The 16,846-nt window shown below is 41.6% G+C and overlaps 2 protein-coding genes across 11 annotated transcripts in view; one reads left to right on the plus strand and one right to left on the minus strand.

Moving 5' to 3' along the window:
- Window positions 1–16,846, plus strand: part of PALLD (palladin, cytoskeletal associated protein) — a 324,448-nt gene that overhangs the window by 268,261 nt on the left and 39,341 nt on the right. The window lies entirely within an intron of this gene.
- Window positions 873–16,846, minus strand: part of CBR4 (carbonyl reductase 4) — a 110,349-nt gene continuing 94,375 nt past the window's right edge. For all 3 annotated transcript variants that reach the window (XR_010601402.1, XR_010601400.1, XR_006172598.2), the window contains exon 8: window positions 873–2,146. The gene's annotated coding sequence lies outside the window, so the exon portion shown is untranslated. The remainder of the gene's footprint in view (window positions 2,147–16,846) is intronic.

Below are 16,846 nucleotides of genomic sequence, written 5' to 3' on the forward strand. Positions count from 1 at the left end.
TTATCATATCCTTTCTTAGTTTTTTTCAGTGTCTGTTTCCCCTTTGTCTTGTTTAACAGTATTCTCATTGCCATCATCCTCTATCTACGCTGCCACTCTTTTCTGTGTTTTTTCTCATCTTTTTTTCCCCCAAGTTCTTTCAATCTCTCACTTTCCATATTTCTGTCTTCCCAAAATTTCTAATTTATTGTCCCATCCCCTCTTGCCACCTCCATTTCCCCTTCACTCGTCCTTCTTCTTTGTCATCTCTATCTTTCTATGATCCCCATTACTGTAGTACATGAACACCTGTACTCTAATGTATTTATTCTCACAACACCTCTGTGAGGATATCTCCCATTTTACAGATGGAGAACTCAAGCACTAGAGGGGCTGAATGAATTGCCCAAGGTCACAAAGCAAGTTGGTGGTGGAGGGAGGAACTGAACCCTGGTCTCCCAAGTTCCAGGCTAACACCACAACAATTAGACCATCTCTCCTATCCCTTTTCTTTGCTTTACTCACTTTTTTTCTGAGCTCTCACCCTCCACTCACTCCAGTACATGTTTGTTGCTTGCCTGCATGGGTCTCCATAGACAGAGCCAGTTAGTAGTATAGATGAGACTAGACTGAGCAAAATTAACTGACTGCCAATCACCTCCAGTGATGTAGGAGGAGCAGAAGCTGGTCAGCTCTGCAGCCTGTAAAAGGGAAAAAGCCTGGATGATCAGCCGTCTAATCCTGGCCTATACTCCTTGCTATTGCCTTGCTATTGATGTCCATTGATTCTAAAAGGAAGACACTGTTTCCTTGGTAAGACACTGTAGTGTGGTTGTCTGGGTGCTGAACTTGGAGTTGAGATCGGGAACTTGTAATTTCAGCTCTGACATGCATCATGAGCAAGTCATTTAATTTCTCTGTCTCCATTTCCCAATCTATTAAATGGGATTACAAATGATACATTATGCGTTGCTGAAAATGAACTAGTCAAAGTGTGGAATGCATTCTGTAGATGGAAATGAGCAGTATCTTTATCAACATTGGAGAGTCCAGCATAAGCCGCGGTCTAAAGTAATGGAATTTCAGCTTTAAAATAGATTTTTACTACCATTGACATCAATGGGAGTAGGGTTGGATCCTTGATTGTTTTTTAAATACTTTACATTAGCTACCTTTCTTAGCAACTGCTTTTATTAAGAGAGAGACCATTCTTGCAGCAAACTTTATGGTCACTTTCAATGCCTTCCCCTCTCTCTTGTCTTTTTATTGCTGGTATTTCTTTGCCACTTTCCTAGTATACTTGAGGATCATAGAATATTAGGGTTGAAAGAGACCTCAGGAGGTCATCTAGTCCAACCCCTTGCTCAAAGCAGGACCAACACCCACTAAATCATCCCAGCCAGGGCTTTGTCAAGCCTGACCTTAAAAACCTCTAAGGATGGAGATTCCACCACTTCCCTAGGTAATCCATTCCAGTGCTTCACCACCCTCCTAGGCTAGGCCTGCAGTAGAGGGGGGGGTCGATTTAAGATACGCAAATTCAGCTACACGAATAGCATAGCTGAATTTGACGTATCCAATCCGACTTACCCCACTGTGAGGATGGCGGCAAATCGACCACCGCGGCTCCCCGTCAACGCGTTTACTCCTACCTGGGGTGGTGGAGAACGCACGTCGATTCGGGGATCGATTGTCGCGTCCCAACGAGATGCGATAATTCGATCCCCGAGAGATCGATTTCTACCCCCGATCCAGGCGGGTAGTGAAGACAAGCCCCTAGTGAAATAGTGTTTCCTAATATCCAACCTAGACCTTCCCCACTGCAATTTGAAACTATTGCTTTTTGTTCTGTCATCTGCCACCACTGAGAACAGCCTAGCTCCATCCTCTTTGGAACCCCCTTCAGGTAGTTGAAGGCTGCTATCAAATCCCCCCTCACTCTTCTCTTCTGCAGACTAAATAACCCCAGTTCCCTCAGCCTCTCCTCATAAGTCATGTGCCCCAGCCCCCTAATCATTTTCATTGTCCTCCCCTGGACTCTCTCCAATTTGTCCACAGATATCCACATCAGATATTCACAGCTCATGTTTGTGTGTATGGTCTTCACATGATAGCTCACTCTCTTCTGCCTCTGTACTGGCTTCCTGTGACAATGGTAGTCAAAGATCTGAAAAAAAGAAAAGGGGATTTTTGAACTGCTTAGTCTTGTGTCAGAATCTGTAATATAACCTAAATAACTTGCCACCCAGATGAGTTGGAATTCTTGTGGAATACTTTTTAAAGTGATACTTCTTGGTGTTCTGATTACATTAGTATATATTGTATATTTGTAATATTTCTTTGATGCTCTCTTCATTTGAATGTAATGAAGAAATATTATATTAATTCAGATTCAGAACTGGCTGGAGTATTTTGGCATTTTTTCATCAAAAAATGACTTTTTGATTAAATTGAAATTTTCACAAATTTAGTTCCATGTTTGTTGAAGGTCTTAGTATTAAATTTTTAAAAATTGAAAATAAAAAAAAGGAATTTTTTATTTCATTTTGGTGGGCAAAATCCTACTTTCTCTTACTTTTTAACTTATTTTCCACTAGGGAAAAAAGATTGTGAATGGGGAATATAAGTGGGTTATTTTTCCCCCCACTGAAACAAAACAATTGAAACTTTTTGAAAAATGTTCAAAAAATTGTTTTGGAATTTAGCTAGCCAAAATATGATGAAAAATGTTGAATGAAATGAGAAAAAAAATCATTTATTTAAAAAAAAAGTTCATGAAATATACTTACTTGTTTTGGACCAGCTCTATCCAAGATTCAAGCAAAGCATGTAGCCCCCCCCCCCAACTCTAATTCATAGGGTCCCACAGTTGAGCATGCAGCCTTCTCTCCATTTCCCCATAATGGATTTGCCGTGCCAACTGGGTACAACTATGGACTAGAGAATAAGTAATGTGTCTAGATTGGGGATGGGGGGGTTGGATAGGGTTACAGACAGTGCTTAATTTGTAGTTAGAGGTGCTGGGCTCAAGTTATTAGGTGCTGGGACTCAAGCAAAAATATTTTTTTTTACATTCATAACTGAGGCAGTAAGCCCAGAGCTACTGGGGCTATGAACTGCCAAGCCTAGAGGTGCCAAGGCTTAGCCCTGTCAAACCCTGGCACAAATTAAACATTGGTTAGAGCCAAAAAGGATGGAAGTTTCCTGTAAAACAGAAGGCAAGAGAAACATGTGATTGAAGTAGCCCACATAAGGTCAAAGTGTCAAAGGAGACATCCTGATCTCTCATGAGTCTGACGTCAGCATACAGCAACTCTTATTCCACACCCTAATTCCTGTTTGCTCTAGCTCAAACAGGAATTAATTCACGGAAGTCCTATGGCCTGTGTTATGCAGGAGGTCAGACAAGATGATCACAGTGGTCACTTCTGGCCATATAAACTATGAATCTAGGAATGAATTAAGTGGCATGGAAATATGCACAAGAAATAATACACTGGGTTGAAATGACAATGGGATAGGATTCCCATGAGATAGGGAGCTCCCAGAGGCTGTGGGTTTGGCAGCAGCGTCTGAACCAGTTTGTACAATATGGTTTCTAGTTGGATGGTTTTGATGAGCTAGTTTGCTGCCAGTGTATAGATTTACAGTCTGACTGTCCAGAACTATGAGAAACAAAAAAAAACCTAATTGAGTAGATTTCTGGGTCTACTTCACAAGTGTCTGACATTCAGATAAAATGAAGAACAGTTCTGGATGTAATAGTTCAGAGTGGTCTGACCTTTTCAATGCTGTGGGCCAGATGCTACTTTTGGGGCACCTTCGTGGGCCCCATACAGAAATATCATTCCAGATTCTAGAATCCGATCTTTTTTTAGGATTTGGGATTTAGCCATTAAAGCATTTCTGTGTAGGGTTAAGAAGTAATAAAATTAAATAGGAGACTATTCAAGATAGGGGTGCCCCCAGGAATATTTCAAATGGTACACATGTCCCTACCCCTCCCAACTCAGGGAGGAGACTCTGGCCAGGGCTTCATTGTGGTCAGTGCACTGTCTCTGCAGAGGTAAAATTCCCCCTCTCCACTGCCTACAGGAAGGGATGGGGTGCCAGCTGCACTAACCATAGGGAAGGCAGGAACAGGGAGCCATGAGGTGAGAGGACAGGGAATCCAACCTCTCCCCCCCACACCCAACCAGCTCTCAGGCTGCACAGACCCAGCAGTTGCCACCTCCTCTCCTGACAATGCCTGGGACAATAGTGCAGGCAGACCATGGCCAGGGACCCGCCGCCCTCACTGGGAGTGATGGCCTGGGGTGCCCATATCCCTGCCCAACAGGTGAGCCCCTACTGGAGTCCTGGTGCTGTGGGCTGGGAGGGGAGGGGACTGGAGGCCTCAGCACTTCCCTAGCCTCCAGCCCCAGGTGGTGCAGCTGCAGGGATGGGGGCTGCAGCTTGTATGCTGGGGCTTTCCATGAGGAGTTGGGTTGCAGGGGGCTATGTGGTACTGGTTCCCCTGCACAGTCAGTGGCATTGGAAGAACTGAAAAAGTTGGTGGGGGCAAGCTTGGCCTGGTCGACCCCTGGGACAAATCTGAGTGAGAAACACTGCAGTTTAGTTGGGGTTGGTCCTGCTTTGAGCAGGGGGTTGGACTAGATGACTTCCTCAGGTCTCTTCCAAAGCTAAACTTCTATGATTCTATGATCTACCATATGTTGGCATTCCATATGGTAGAAATTGTTTGTTTGTTTTTTACAAAGGTATTAAGCAAGGGCAGTGCTTGAAGTAACAAAAATCAAATTGTTTTCAACAGCAGTTGAACAATAATGTTTTCATATTTCCCCCCACCATCAGCCTGACCATCCCAGAGCCCTCGAGGGAGCCCCAAGCACTCCACCAGTTCTGCTCTCTATTCCATGCAGTCCCAGCCCTTTCCACACTCCCCTCCCTCAGCTCTACTCCCCATTTCATACAGTCCCATCTCTTCTCCCTGTTCTACACACCCACAGCCTGGCTCCCCTTCCACACTTCCCCTCCTCCCAACTTGGCTCCCCTTCCCTCAGGCCATTGGTTGGACCACCTTGTACTAGTTCATCATTAAATATTTATTTGCACAATTTTACTGAGAAAAAATGTCTATTGAATAAAATACTTAGTACTGCCAGGGTGGTCAATTCACTTTACAGTCACTAACACTTTCACCTAGTGAGATTAGTAAGGGACATAGGGATCACTTTACCCATCCATCAAATACAGCCACATTTGGGATGGAACACAGTAGTTTTTATCACCATATAGTAACATTTAGAGAGGAAGTGAAGAATGCTGTAGTCAATTAACATTTCAGAGAGAAATAATGGGGGCTGAATATTGTTTATTTCTGAGTTGGAATTTGGCCAATATCCTATTGCTCAATCCTTGTACTTGGGGGGTCTCTGTTTTTCCTATTCTAAAGAACTCTACGTATTAGTAGATTTATTGGTCCAGCTCAGCCTTCAGCTATGTGGAGGATAACCCTATTAACTTCAAGGGGAACGATACATGTGACAGAATCCAAAATTGTGCCCATTTTGTTTTCTGACAGAAATATATGGAGGCTAGAACCTAAGTTTCATCAGCCATCACAACAAAAGTTTGATACAAACCGAGATTTTTCTCTGATTTGCACCCATGCACATCAGTAAGTTTGGATGGGTGTCACTGACAGCAAAATTTTGACCCACAGACCGATTCTATAAATGCAAAGCGTAAACCACTAGAAAGAAAGCATGGAATTAGTCGTCTGACAATGACAGATGGCATCCCTTTCAGAGTAGAATAAACATGCATTTTCAGTTATGAATATATCAGTTTAAAAGGATCTTGACTGTAGGACATATCTAATTCTTTCCTTCCAGCAGTTGCATTCTTCAGTAATGTTGCTTAGGTCACTAACAGAGGAGAATATCATGATGCACGGAGTTTTTAAAAGGACATGACTGTTGACTTAACTTCATACTTGCTGTTCCTATTTAACTAAACCTTTTAAAGAGAAAAGAAAACATCACTTTGGAACACTTCTGTAAAATTAACAAACTGTATTTTTCATCGTTGCTGATGCTAATTTTAATTGCTGTTTCCATGCTCTTCAAAACTGTAAATCAAAGCATTATGGGGATAAGGAACAATGCAGGGAGAACAGTGCAATGTTTTTACCTTTACTTGAGCCAAAGCAGCTGATCTGCTCTTCCAGACTTATTCTGTACATTGAACTTTGCCTCAGTAACTACTGATAAGCCAAATGTTTTACTGACTTCCAGGTTCCCTGCATCTGTCAGTGATGATGGTGAGCATCATAAGGGACAGCCACCTATGTACGTGTTGTCACCATATAACTCTCAGTCCCTCATTACAAAGGACATCCCCCACTTTAGAACACAATTTATTGCTGTCCTATATAAATCTGGCATTTATTTTCCTGGTGTTGTGAATTATGACTATCACAGTTTGCTCAAACTGAGTTTATAGTTAGTGTGGTTTATGCCAAAACATTCATGTGTTGGATGGGGCTTCTGAGAGCCCCTTGCTTAAAAATCCCACCACCAAATTGAGGATAAAGATTAAGGTGATTTCCCTGCCTCTGAGGGAGCTCATCTCATCTCTGTAATGTTCATTCATCCCTGCCAAACTTATCTCTGGGGCTCATGAAAATACATCTGAAGTGAAAGTTTTGAAATGAACTGAATTTCAGCAAATGTCAGGTTTGGCTGTTTTTGTTTTTTAGTTTTCCAGTTTGCACTCATAGGATTTGTCAGAGGTCCAAGGGAGAGAACTTCTATGGGAGCCCTTTATGAAAACGACAATTTATCATTCTGCTAAACTAATGAACCACATTGTTCTTTTGCCTTACAGTAACACCTAGAGGCCTCAGCAGAGATTGAGACCCCATTGGGCTAGGCACTGCACAACACAGAGAGAGCTCTTTTCCCAAAGGTCTTACAATGTGAATAGACAAGACAAAGGATGGGAGGGGAAACAGAATCATGGAGAAGTGAAGTAATTGTCCCACGGTCACACAGCAATTCAGTGGCAGAACCAGGATTAGAACCAAGTTCTCCTGACTCCTCACCCAATGACTTTCCCAGTAGACCACACAGCTTCCTATTGTTAAAAACTTTCTGCCCTATTGTCCTCCCTGTGTCCTTCATCTTGAGCTCCACGTATAGCTCTCTAGGAAGCTAAGTCTTGTATGGCTATCAAGGATATGAGCAGATTCTCCTCGATTGTCCTATGAAACATCCATATGTTTTTTTTTAAACGGAAATTTTAAATTTAATGAAATGTGCACACAAGTTACCACCGAAAATATCTTCTTTTCATTCTTCTTAAAAGAAAATAACTAAATACAACCACCATATATCCATACTGTAAGGGACTGTGACATAGGTGGTCTGTCCTAGTGGTCAGAGCTGGACTGGGGTCCACACATCAGGGACAGTAGTCTTTGAGCAGGGGTCAGAGAGATTGCTATAGACCAGGTTCAGTAAGCAAGAGCTGGGTCAAAGTCAAGCCAGGGTTGGAGACTGGAGATCAGAGATAATACCAGGCTAAAATCAGGAGGCAAGAGTCAGGATCAGGCTGGGGTCAAAGACCGGTCTGGGGTTGCATCAGGCCCAAAGTCTGTTTTGTTGTCCAGGCAACCTCCTGGGGCACTCTCCAGGGTTAAATACAGTGGTTGGCCAATCAGAGGGCCGTAGGGTACTGTCATTCTGGGTCATTTTGGGTGGTACTTCCTACGGCGCTTATTTTCCACAGTGCTCGCTGGCTGTGCCTCTGCATTGTTTCTTGGCATCACTGTGGGACTGTCAGCTGTCACAGGTTCTGCAGATCTAGGTTCTAATCACCCGTCCTTACAGATGCATTTGAACTTTGAATGCCAAGCTGTGCCCAAGGCACAAATATAAACCAAATATTTTTGGCAAACTTTTGTGGCAAAAAATGCAGGCTCAGTTACACTGAAATGTTTTGTGAATTTGTGTTGGTTTTGCCAAATTGTTCACATAAAGAAAAAAAAATCCAAAAATGTCAAACCATTTTGAGATTTTGGTTTGAGATAATTTTTTGAAATTTCCTTCAATTTTATTGAACCAAAAAAAAAATCTTGTCTGGATTTGACCTTTAAAAAATGGTCAAAGTTGAAATAAAATGTTTTGTTTTGGGTTGAACAAAATGTTTCATTCAACCCAAAATTAAACTTTTTTACTTTTTGATACTCTGAGAATTCCAAAAAATCTCATTTTCGGTTTGACCCAAATGAAATGTAGTGTTGGTTTGTGTTTTCTTATTTTTGTTTTTTTGTTGTTTTGTTTTTAATTGCTGGTGAACTAAAACATCCATTATTCTCAGTGTGAGAGTTACTTTACTTATGAGTTACTCAAGGCTAAGTAAAGTACAGAGCAAGAATTTTACATCAAGGGGAAAGATACTCGAGGTTGGTGCAGTAGCCAAAATCCTGACCTCCTGCATCTTGACCGTGGTTGCATCTGGACGGCTTTATTTTCCAGATGCTTTTTATCCATTTCTTTTTCCAAATGATTGCTGAAGATGCATATGCAAAACATTTAAAAATGACCAGTGACTTACTGTCAGTGTAATCAAAACAAACTGGTGATGAACATGCACTCTGTTGGAGAGAGAGAGTGTGTACTGATTTATTTACCTTGTTTTGTAGCTTTTTGGCCTACCAACCTGGCTAGTATCCTATACATGTTGTCCCTGTTGGCCAAAGCACAGAACTTTACTTCAGACTTATGAAGGGATGTCACATAAATGTCTGTAAATCAGTCAGAGAAGCTTCTTTTCTTTTTATTCAGATATTAATTGATTTTATATATAAAAACAAGTTATGGTGTGTTGGTGGCAGGGGTGCTTAGTGCACTAGCCTTTCAACAATTGGAGATCAAGGTTGATTTTGGATAAATCACAAATAGGACTGAGTTTGGCCTCCTCTCAGTCCCTAGTGGATGTTTGTTCACATCACATGTATTTGGCACGTTTGTCAGTCACTGCTCAAGAGAGACCCAGGACTGCAATAACTAGAGTGTTTCAGACTAAGATCCATGGGCTGTGTTGAGTAGGGAAATTCGCGTGTGTCCTCCTTCTCTACCTTTGGCTCCAGTCAATGCTATATTAATCTCTTCATTTTCATGACTATCCGTTCCAAACACAACCTTTACAATAATTGTATGGGTGGGGGGCGTGCGTTAAGATTTATTTTGCCTAGATTACCAGAATTTCAGAAAGGGCTGGATTTTTTTTAAACTGAAATCAAATGTGCCTGCCCATCTTTGGAAAAATGTTTCACAATGGATATGACATAATCTCAATTATAGGAGCCAGGAGGCACTCAGGCCTAGATCTTCAAAGCTATTTAGTCTCCTTCCCATTGAAATCAATGGAAGTTAGGTGCCTAAATATCTTTACTGATTGGGTCCTCAGCTACTTGTGGTGATGAATGACAATATGAAAACCTAAATAAGTTGGTAACTTGCACAAGTGGAGTGGGCTTGATCTGAAACTAAAGAAAGATGGTTGTGGTTTTTATTGGGTGAAAATGCATTTTAATTGCATGCCTTGCAGAAATGACAGTCTTGGGTGATATGAACCCAGTTTTTAGGTGAGTGGCTCCCTCTTTGTTGTTGAATCTCTGAAAAAAGGATCAAACATGCTGGGAAATATGTATTGTACATACCTGGTTTCATCCTAGCTGATCTATGGGTAAGGTTGATTTTTAATCACTCTCTTGCCTTTTTCTTGTTAAGATACTTTCCTGGGGGAAGTAGGTGAACTTTGTTACCTTTGTTTTATTTTGAGGGTATCATCCCTGAGTCAAGACTCTGCCGTAGGCAGTCCTTTATTAATCCAAGTGCATTTAATTAGCACTACTGAGAGGAGCTGAATTTTGGAGTTTTAAAACCTCATAGTATGTATGACAGGACCAAACTAAAAACATTTGTTCTTTATGTGCAGTCAAAGCTTGTGACCCATGCTTACCATAATTCCTCATTTTAAAGTAATTGAAAATACTTTACATGGATAGGAATTTTCTGTGTGCTGGAGCCAGAACAGACTTTTGTAAGGCTTTGGTTATAAAAGGAGAATCAAATTAATGTTCATTTAGATTTCTGTGAAACTGAGCAACATTGACGGCAAAAAAGAACACATCCTTGGGACTGTAACAACCACCAGCCTGTTGCCCTTGTTTACTCTGTCAGAACGGTGAGAAGGAGGAGTGGAAAGAATCTCATCCAATGCGCACACTGTAATCAAAGCATGAAAAGTGTTGCTGGTTTGGCCTGCTTTCTAAATAAATGTTACAGTGAGTATTCAAAACAGGCTGGAATTGAGCCAAGGTTCCAAAATTCTCTGCTGTCAAAAGTTTCTGCATGTGAAATAATTAAAAGTAAAATATGTGGCGTGTCTATGGGCAGTTTCCCTGTGCCCTCTCTGGCCAAAAGAATTCAAATTTATATGCTTGAAGTTATGCATCTAAATCCAGATCTGGGCCCCTAAATAAGAGGGGGGTTTGGAGGTGCTGAGTTCCTTTGAAGCTCCCTTTGAAGTCAATGGAAATTTTGGCCTGATTTTGAAAGACAGCATAAAATTTTCAGCCACAGTTTTGTGCTGACAGTTATTTGCACCTATATTTTAAGTCTGCCTTTTCTTATTGTGTCCTACAGCTTTAATCCTCCCACTGTGCACTGAAAATCACATTAGACAAAAAATTCACATTCAAATCCACAAATAAATTAGCAGCATTTTGTCTATTGTTCCCTAGAATAGGCTAAACATAGGCATGGGAGCAGCCACGAACAAGAAGAAAATTCTCAGGACACAGTGTGTCCAGATAAGTGCATAGGGATGGTGAAACCACTGCAAAAGTCAGTGAATAGATGGTTTGGGTGACAACCAAAGCAGTAGAATGGTAATCACTTGAGGTGGTGGTCTGAACTGATTGCAACAACCATGAAGGGAACTGGTGTTGCTCATTACATGGGCCATGCCTTGGAGGGTAAATTGTAAATCCAACAGTGAACGAGATTGTGGCAATGGCATATGTAATCCCTGATGGGGCCAAAGCTTTGTCTCCTGAATCTCTCCCGTTCCCTAAGGGCCCACTTTTCAGGTCCCTGCAGTGTTGTTTCTCTTCTGTCTTTGCTATATAATAGCATGACCACCCTTATGACCATACACACCCAATGTCTTTCTATTTATCTCCATTTTCTTGTCGCCATATTGAAGCTCATGTCAAAAAATGTATGTTTGAAAAGGTAACTTTTTTTTGGTGTACCTAAGTGTGATTTAAGAAAGGGGGATAGAATCATAGAAGATCAGGGTTGGAAGAGACCTCAGGAGGTCATCTAGTCCAACCCCTGCTCAAAGCAGGACCAACCCCAACTAAATCATCCCAGCCAGGACTTTGTCAAGCCGGGCCTCCACCGCCTCCCTAGGTAACCCATTCCAGTGCTTCACCACCATCCTAGTGAAATACTGTTTCCTAATATCCAACCTAGACCTCCCCCACGGCAACTTGAAACCGTTGCTCCTTGATCTGTCATCTGCCACCACTGAGAACAGCCGAGCTCCATCCTCTTTGGAATAGGAATAGATCATCTCCATGAGGGGTCACAGCTCTCTCCAGCCCCAGTCCAAAACAGTCCAGAGTTGTTACAAGACATATCTATTTGCTAAGGATTTTGAGGGCTGCTAGCTGTATAAATTTTTTATAGTTATATGTCAAAGGCAGGTTGCCTGAAGTAGCTACCTCCATTGTTTGATTCATGTTTTGTAAATCTACATAAATTTTGTTGATAAACATATCATTACCCCCCCTTGACTCAAGCGTGTGGCCAAAGCTCGGGAGGTTTGTTTCTGTTAGGAGTAGAAATTGATGAGTGAGATGGGTATCTGTGATGCAATTCTGTTTGTTTACAAAGAATGTACAGGGGCCTGTTTCTCTGAACACTGGAGGAATCCAATAGGAGATAGCTTCTTTGCTCGCAGCTCCAACCCCTTTTCAATCAGCCTTGTCCCAAAAGCTCTCTGTAAGATTTTTTTCAGGGCTATGCTCTGAGTGCTTGTTCAGGTTGTCACTGACTTTCTGCTCCTTCTCTGTATCCTGGTCCAATCTTAACAGTTAGGTCAACATAGCGACAGTGCTCAGGGGTGTGAAAAATCCACATCCCTCAGCACCACAGCTATGTCAACCTAATCGATCTAGCTACCATTGCTTACGGAGGTAAAGTTCCTGCAGTGCCATAGCTGTAGTGTACGCAGGGCCTCTGTCTGTTTCTGTGGTGTTTTTCTTTCTGCTTCTCTCTCTCTCTCTCTCTCTCTCATTCTCTCTGACATGCACATCTCTATTAAAACCAATACTCAACCAACCCTCTCTCCCGTATAGTTCAAATTCCTGAGCGGTCTCACATGTGCCTTTGTTTTTGGGCAGTGAAATGTATGAGTTTGTTCTGGGAAGTGTGCCTGTCTTTTGGGTGGGGCTGCTATTGTTTTATAGAAGTGCTATAGTATTTCTTACCACTATCTTAAATGAAAGGTGGCGGTTACATGTTATCTTGCCTTGACCTCACCAAGCCTAAGCCTTGGGTGACCACAGTCCTTCCATGCAAGCTCCCATGTGCTGTGCAAAACTGAAATAGTGCTGGCACAGTGGCAGCATAACACCCCTCTTTTCATGAAACTTGCATAACTTTCTTGGGCTTATTATAGGTTATACCTTTTTGGACATCTGTGTGCCAGTTAGTGCGTGGGATGATTGGGACCTAGATATATTTTGCTAAGCTGCTTCTTGAATTTAGTGATTTAAAATATGAAATTGTAGCATGTGATATGAAAGCTTTGTTTCTTAATGTATTGTTGTATATTAGTCACTTGTGACTTGCTTCTCAAAATAGCCTGTATGTGGAAATTGTTAGTTTTTTAAACAGTAACCTATCCATTTCCCCACTCTATTAATTTACTTTCAGTAACAGAATATAAAATGTTTCAAGCAGAAAGAGTCCAATTATAGTCTTCTGCATCAATTCACTTGTTTTCGTATTGGTTTCTGACAGTTCATTTCTACTATATCAGCTTAATAAACACTAAAATTATAGTTCAAGACTATATATAAGGAATGACCTCCTGCCCCTATCCTGGAAACATGACTGCAGTTGATAGAAATATTTTCAGGTAACTACCTGATATTTGGTATCTCCATTTTATTATTAATTTTAAAAGATCCAGCACCAGCAGTTGACAAGTTAGTTATGTATTGACAGGAAGATGGACTGAGATGCTTTAACACAATTGGAATCTTTTTCCATCTTTATCATCTATGAATCCTAAATTCCAATTAATTTTAAATGTTCCTGGCAACAGAAAAAAATCATGCTCTCCTGGTTTGTGCTATCATCCCATTAACATTTTCACAATAGGAGAAAAGTTTCACTTTTAAATAAAAATGGGTCCGGACCAAAACCCCAGGTCTAAACACCCCAAAGTGTGTGGATGTTTGGAATCTGACCTGGATCCAGTTACGTATTTTGCAAAGCGTTTCTCTTTATAATGGGCTACACCAAAATCAGAGATCCGAAAACCCTCAAAAACTGGGGTGTTGAAAATCCAGCACTGAGCCAGTATCAGAGGTTACAGTGGCATTTTGCTACTTTATCAGGCTGTAGAAGGGAACCCTGGTGTGCTACTGTTTTAAAAATGCAGAGGCTGACTGAAGTGTTCAGTTCCCCACTGCTTGAACTGAATAAGTATATCCTTGTCTACACTAGAAAATTTAACCATTATTTTCAGTAGTGAATCCCTTGTACAAATACTGACAATGGTTTTGATGCTAGTGCAGACTAGACAAAACCATTTTCAATCACTCCAGATAGTGGGACTGAGACTTTCTGAAAGTGTGATCATGCTTTCTGCAATGGTATGGAGAACAGCTTTGTTCTTTGTATACCAGCATTTAAACAGTTGTTTTCCCATCAGGAGGCCACACTGTTGAAAAGTGCTTTCAGTGCTGGTTCAGTTTCCCAGTGTAAAGCAGGCTCTGGGGCTGACTAGTCTTTCAGAAACAGTATTGCCATGTCATTTTCCAGCTATGCAAGGAAGAGAAAACTTTGTTACACACTATGTATTCACAAACAGTAACATGGGTTAATTATAGTGCTGAGGCTACACCACTCTAGTTAAGATTGCATCACAACTTTCCTTAAATGTTGACCTTTCTAAGGGGTCTATACTGCAAATAGACACCCGGGGCCTATGCCACCTGACTTGGGCTCACAATAAGGGGCTGTTTAATTGTGGTTTTCATAGATTCATAGATTCTAGGACTGGAAGGGACCTCGAGAGGTCATCGAGTCCCGTCCCCTGCCCGCATGGCAGGACCAAATACCGTCTAGACCATCCCTGATAGACATTTATCTAACCTACTCTTAAATATCTCCAGAGATGGAGATTCCACAACCTCCCTAGGCAATTTATTCCAGTGTTTAACCACCCTGACAGTTAGGAACTTTTTCCTAATGTCCAACCTAGACCTCCCTTGCTGCAGTTTAAACCCATTGCTTCTGGTTCTATCCTTAGAGGCTAAGGTGAACAAGTTTTCTCCCTCCTCCTTATGACACCCTTTTAAATACCTGAAAACTGCTATCATGTCCCCTCTCAGTCTTCTCTTTTCCAAACTAAACAAACCCAATTCTTTCAGCCTTCCTTCATAGGTCATGTTCTCAAGACCTTTAATCATTCTTGTTGCTCTTCTCTGGACCCTTTCCAATTTCTCCACATCTTTTTTAAAATGCGGTGCCCAGAACTGGTGTAGACGTTCAGGCTCATACTGCCTGCCACCTGAGTTCTGGGACTTTCCCACCTTGCAAGGTCCTAGAGCCTGGGCTCCAGCCAAAGCCCAAACATTTATACTGCAGCTAAACAGACCCTTAGCTTGAGCCCTGTGAGCTTGAGTCAGTTGGCATGGGCAAGCCATGGGCTTTTACTTGCAGTCTAGACATACCCTAAGTCCTTTAAAATCAACATGCTTAGTCAGATTCCTTTGATATTTGGTGTGCCTCAGGAGAGTAGGGGATATAGTTAGTGATCCTAATTTGGGATCATATAAACCGGGGTTAAAGAGACATACGATCCTCCAAAACATTTTCCAAAAAGTTTTTAAATTTCTTTTTTGCAGAGCAAGGGGTCAAACCATTGATGTGGTGTGAGTCAAAATGGGCTCAATCTGTCATGTTTTACCCAAGGCAGTGCATGGCATCCACTAAATCTTTGGGCGATTAAATTGAGCCTGGTATTTAAGGATGTTCTCTTCTTTGCTTGCGCAGATGTGCAGTCTGGAAGGATTACAGTGCATATGCACCAGTAAAGAAAAAAAACATGAGAGCATTTCTATGCAGCTATTTTATATTTGCCAGGGTAGTTTAATGCCTTTGCCCCCATGAACACCCAACCATTGATGTATCTAATCCAAACTTTGTACACCTGTACAATAAAGATTGAATAACTCTTGTTGCTTGATACATGAGTTCTCTGTTGTCACATATTTTTAATTTATGGGGAGGCTTACTGTGAACACAGTAGAATAGTCAGCAGGCAGTCTGACCAACATTTTTGTTATGGGGAGGAGCTAGAGGACTTCTGAGGGGAGGTAGGGACCGGGAAAGGGAGAGGGGTTGCAGCTGCAGAAGGGGTGGGAAATGGAAACAGGTGGTAGGCAAGCCTTGGATTGGTGGTTTTTGAGAAAATCTGTACTTTACTAGCCTCTGCTTGCAGTGTGTGTGTGTGGGGGGGCGAGCTAAATTGTAGGGGGGAACACAGTGAATGGGTCAGAGCCATAGCTTGGGGAGATCACTTAAGCTGGGCTGGTGGTGCTCAGCCTATGGGAGGCAGTGCTGGCTGTTTCAGTATGCAAATTGTGGGACATGATATGAACAGCTACCTAAATGACTACTAACTTCTACCAATAACGTATCTTTTCCTAGGCAATTCAGTGGCAAAACTCTACATTAACACAGAGTTAAAGTTGCTTGGTGGTATGTCACCACCTTGCAGAATGCTCAGTTAAGTAAAACTCAAACTTCTGAAAACCTTCAACCCGGCCCTCTTTCAGCAGGGCCCCAATATGTCCTGTTAAATACATATCTTTACTCTGCCAACCCTACAGGTGCTGAAATGTGCAAGCTCTTTATCTTGTTTTACTACCCATTCTCTCTGACCCAGAGGAATGGCCTGAGAAAAAGTTAGAGATCAAAGACAAAACGAGGCTCGGGACTGTAAACTAAGAACCTGCTCCTTTTGTTTTTGGTTTCTCCCTCCTGCATTTGGAGAAGCAGAACTTGATACCTCTTTGTAAATAAACAAAGTTGCATCAAAAAAAATACCAGACTCTATCAATTTGTACTTCCAACTGGAATGTCCCCAGGGCCCTGAAATTTGACCACCCATTCAGGTCGAAAAGGGGCAACAGTATGTACAGTGCACACCCCCCTTTCCCTTTCACTCTTGCTCAACTAGTCATGCCTTCTTTACAGGCGCTGTTATCATGTTTGTTGTATTGTCATTGCTAACTTTGCTTGCTATTTTGTGTATGTGTTATGTTGGCACCCACTTCAGCACCATTTCAACTCCTATTTGAACTAATGCTTGAGAAAAAAATCAAAAACAAACATTTAAACTTTTGCCATAGAACTGACCCTCAGATCACAACAAAGTGAGTTAGAAGAACAATTGTATGACTTCAACTAAGCTTCTGCATTATTATTGATAACTGTGGTAACAACACAAAGAATATAGTTTAAAAAAAATTAGAATATCGGGTTCA

Source organism: Chrysemys picta, chromosome 5 (genome assembly GCF_011386835.1).
Source record: "Chrysemys picta bellii isolate R12L10 chromosome 5, ASM1138683v2, whole genome shotgun sequence".
In the NCBI taxonomy this organism is placed as follows: domain Eukaryota; kingdom Metazoa; phylum Chordata; order Testudines; family Emydidae; genus Chrysemys; species Chrysemys picta.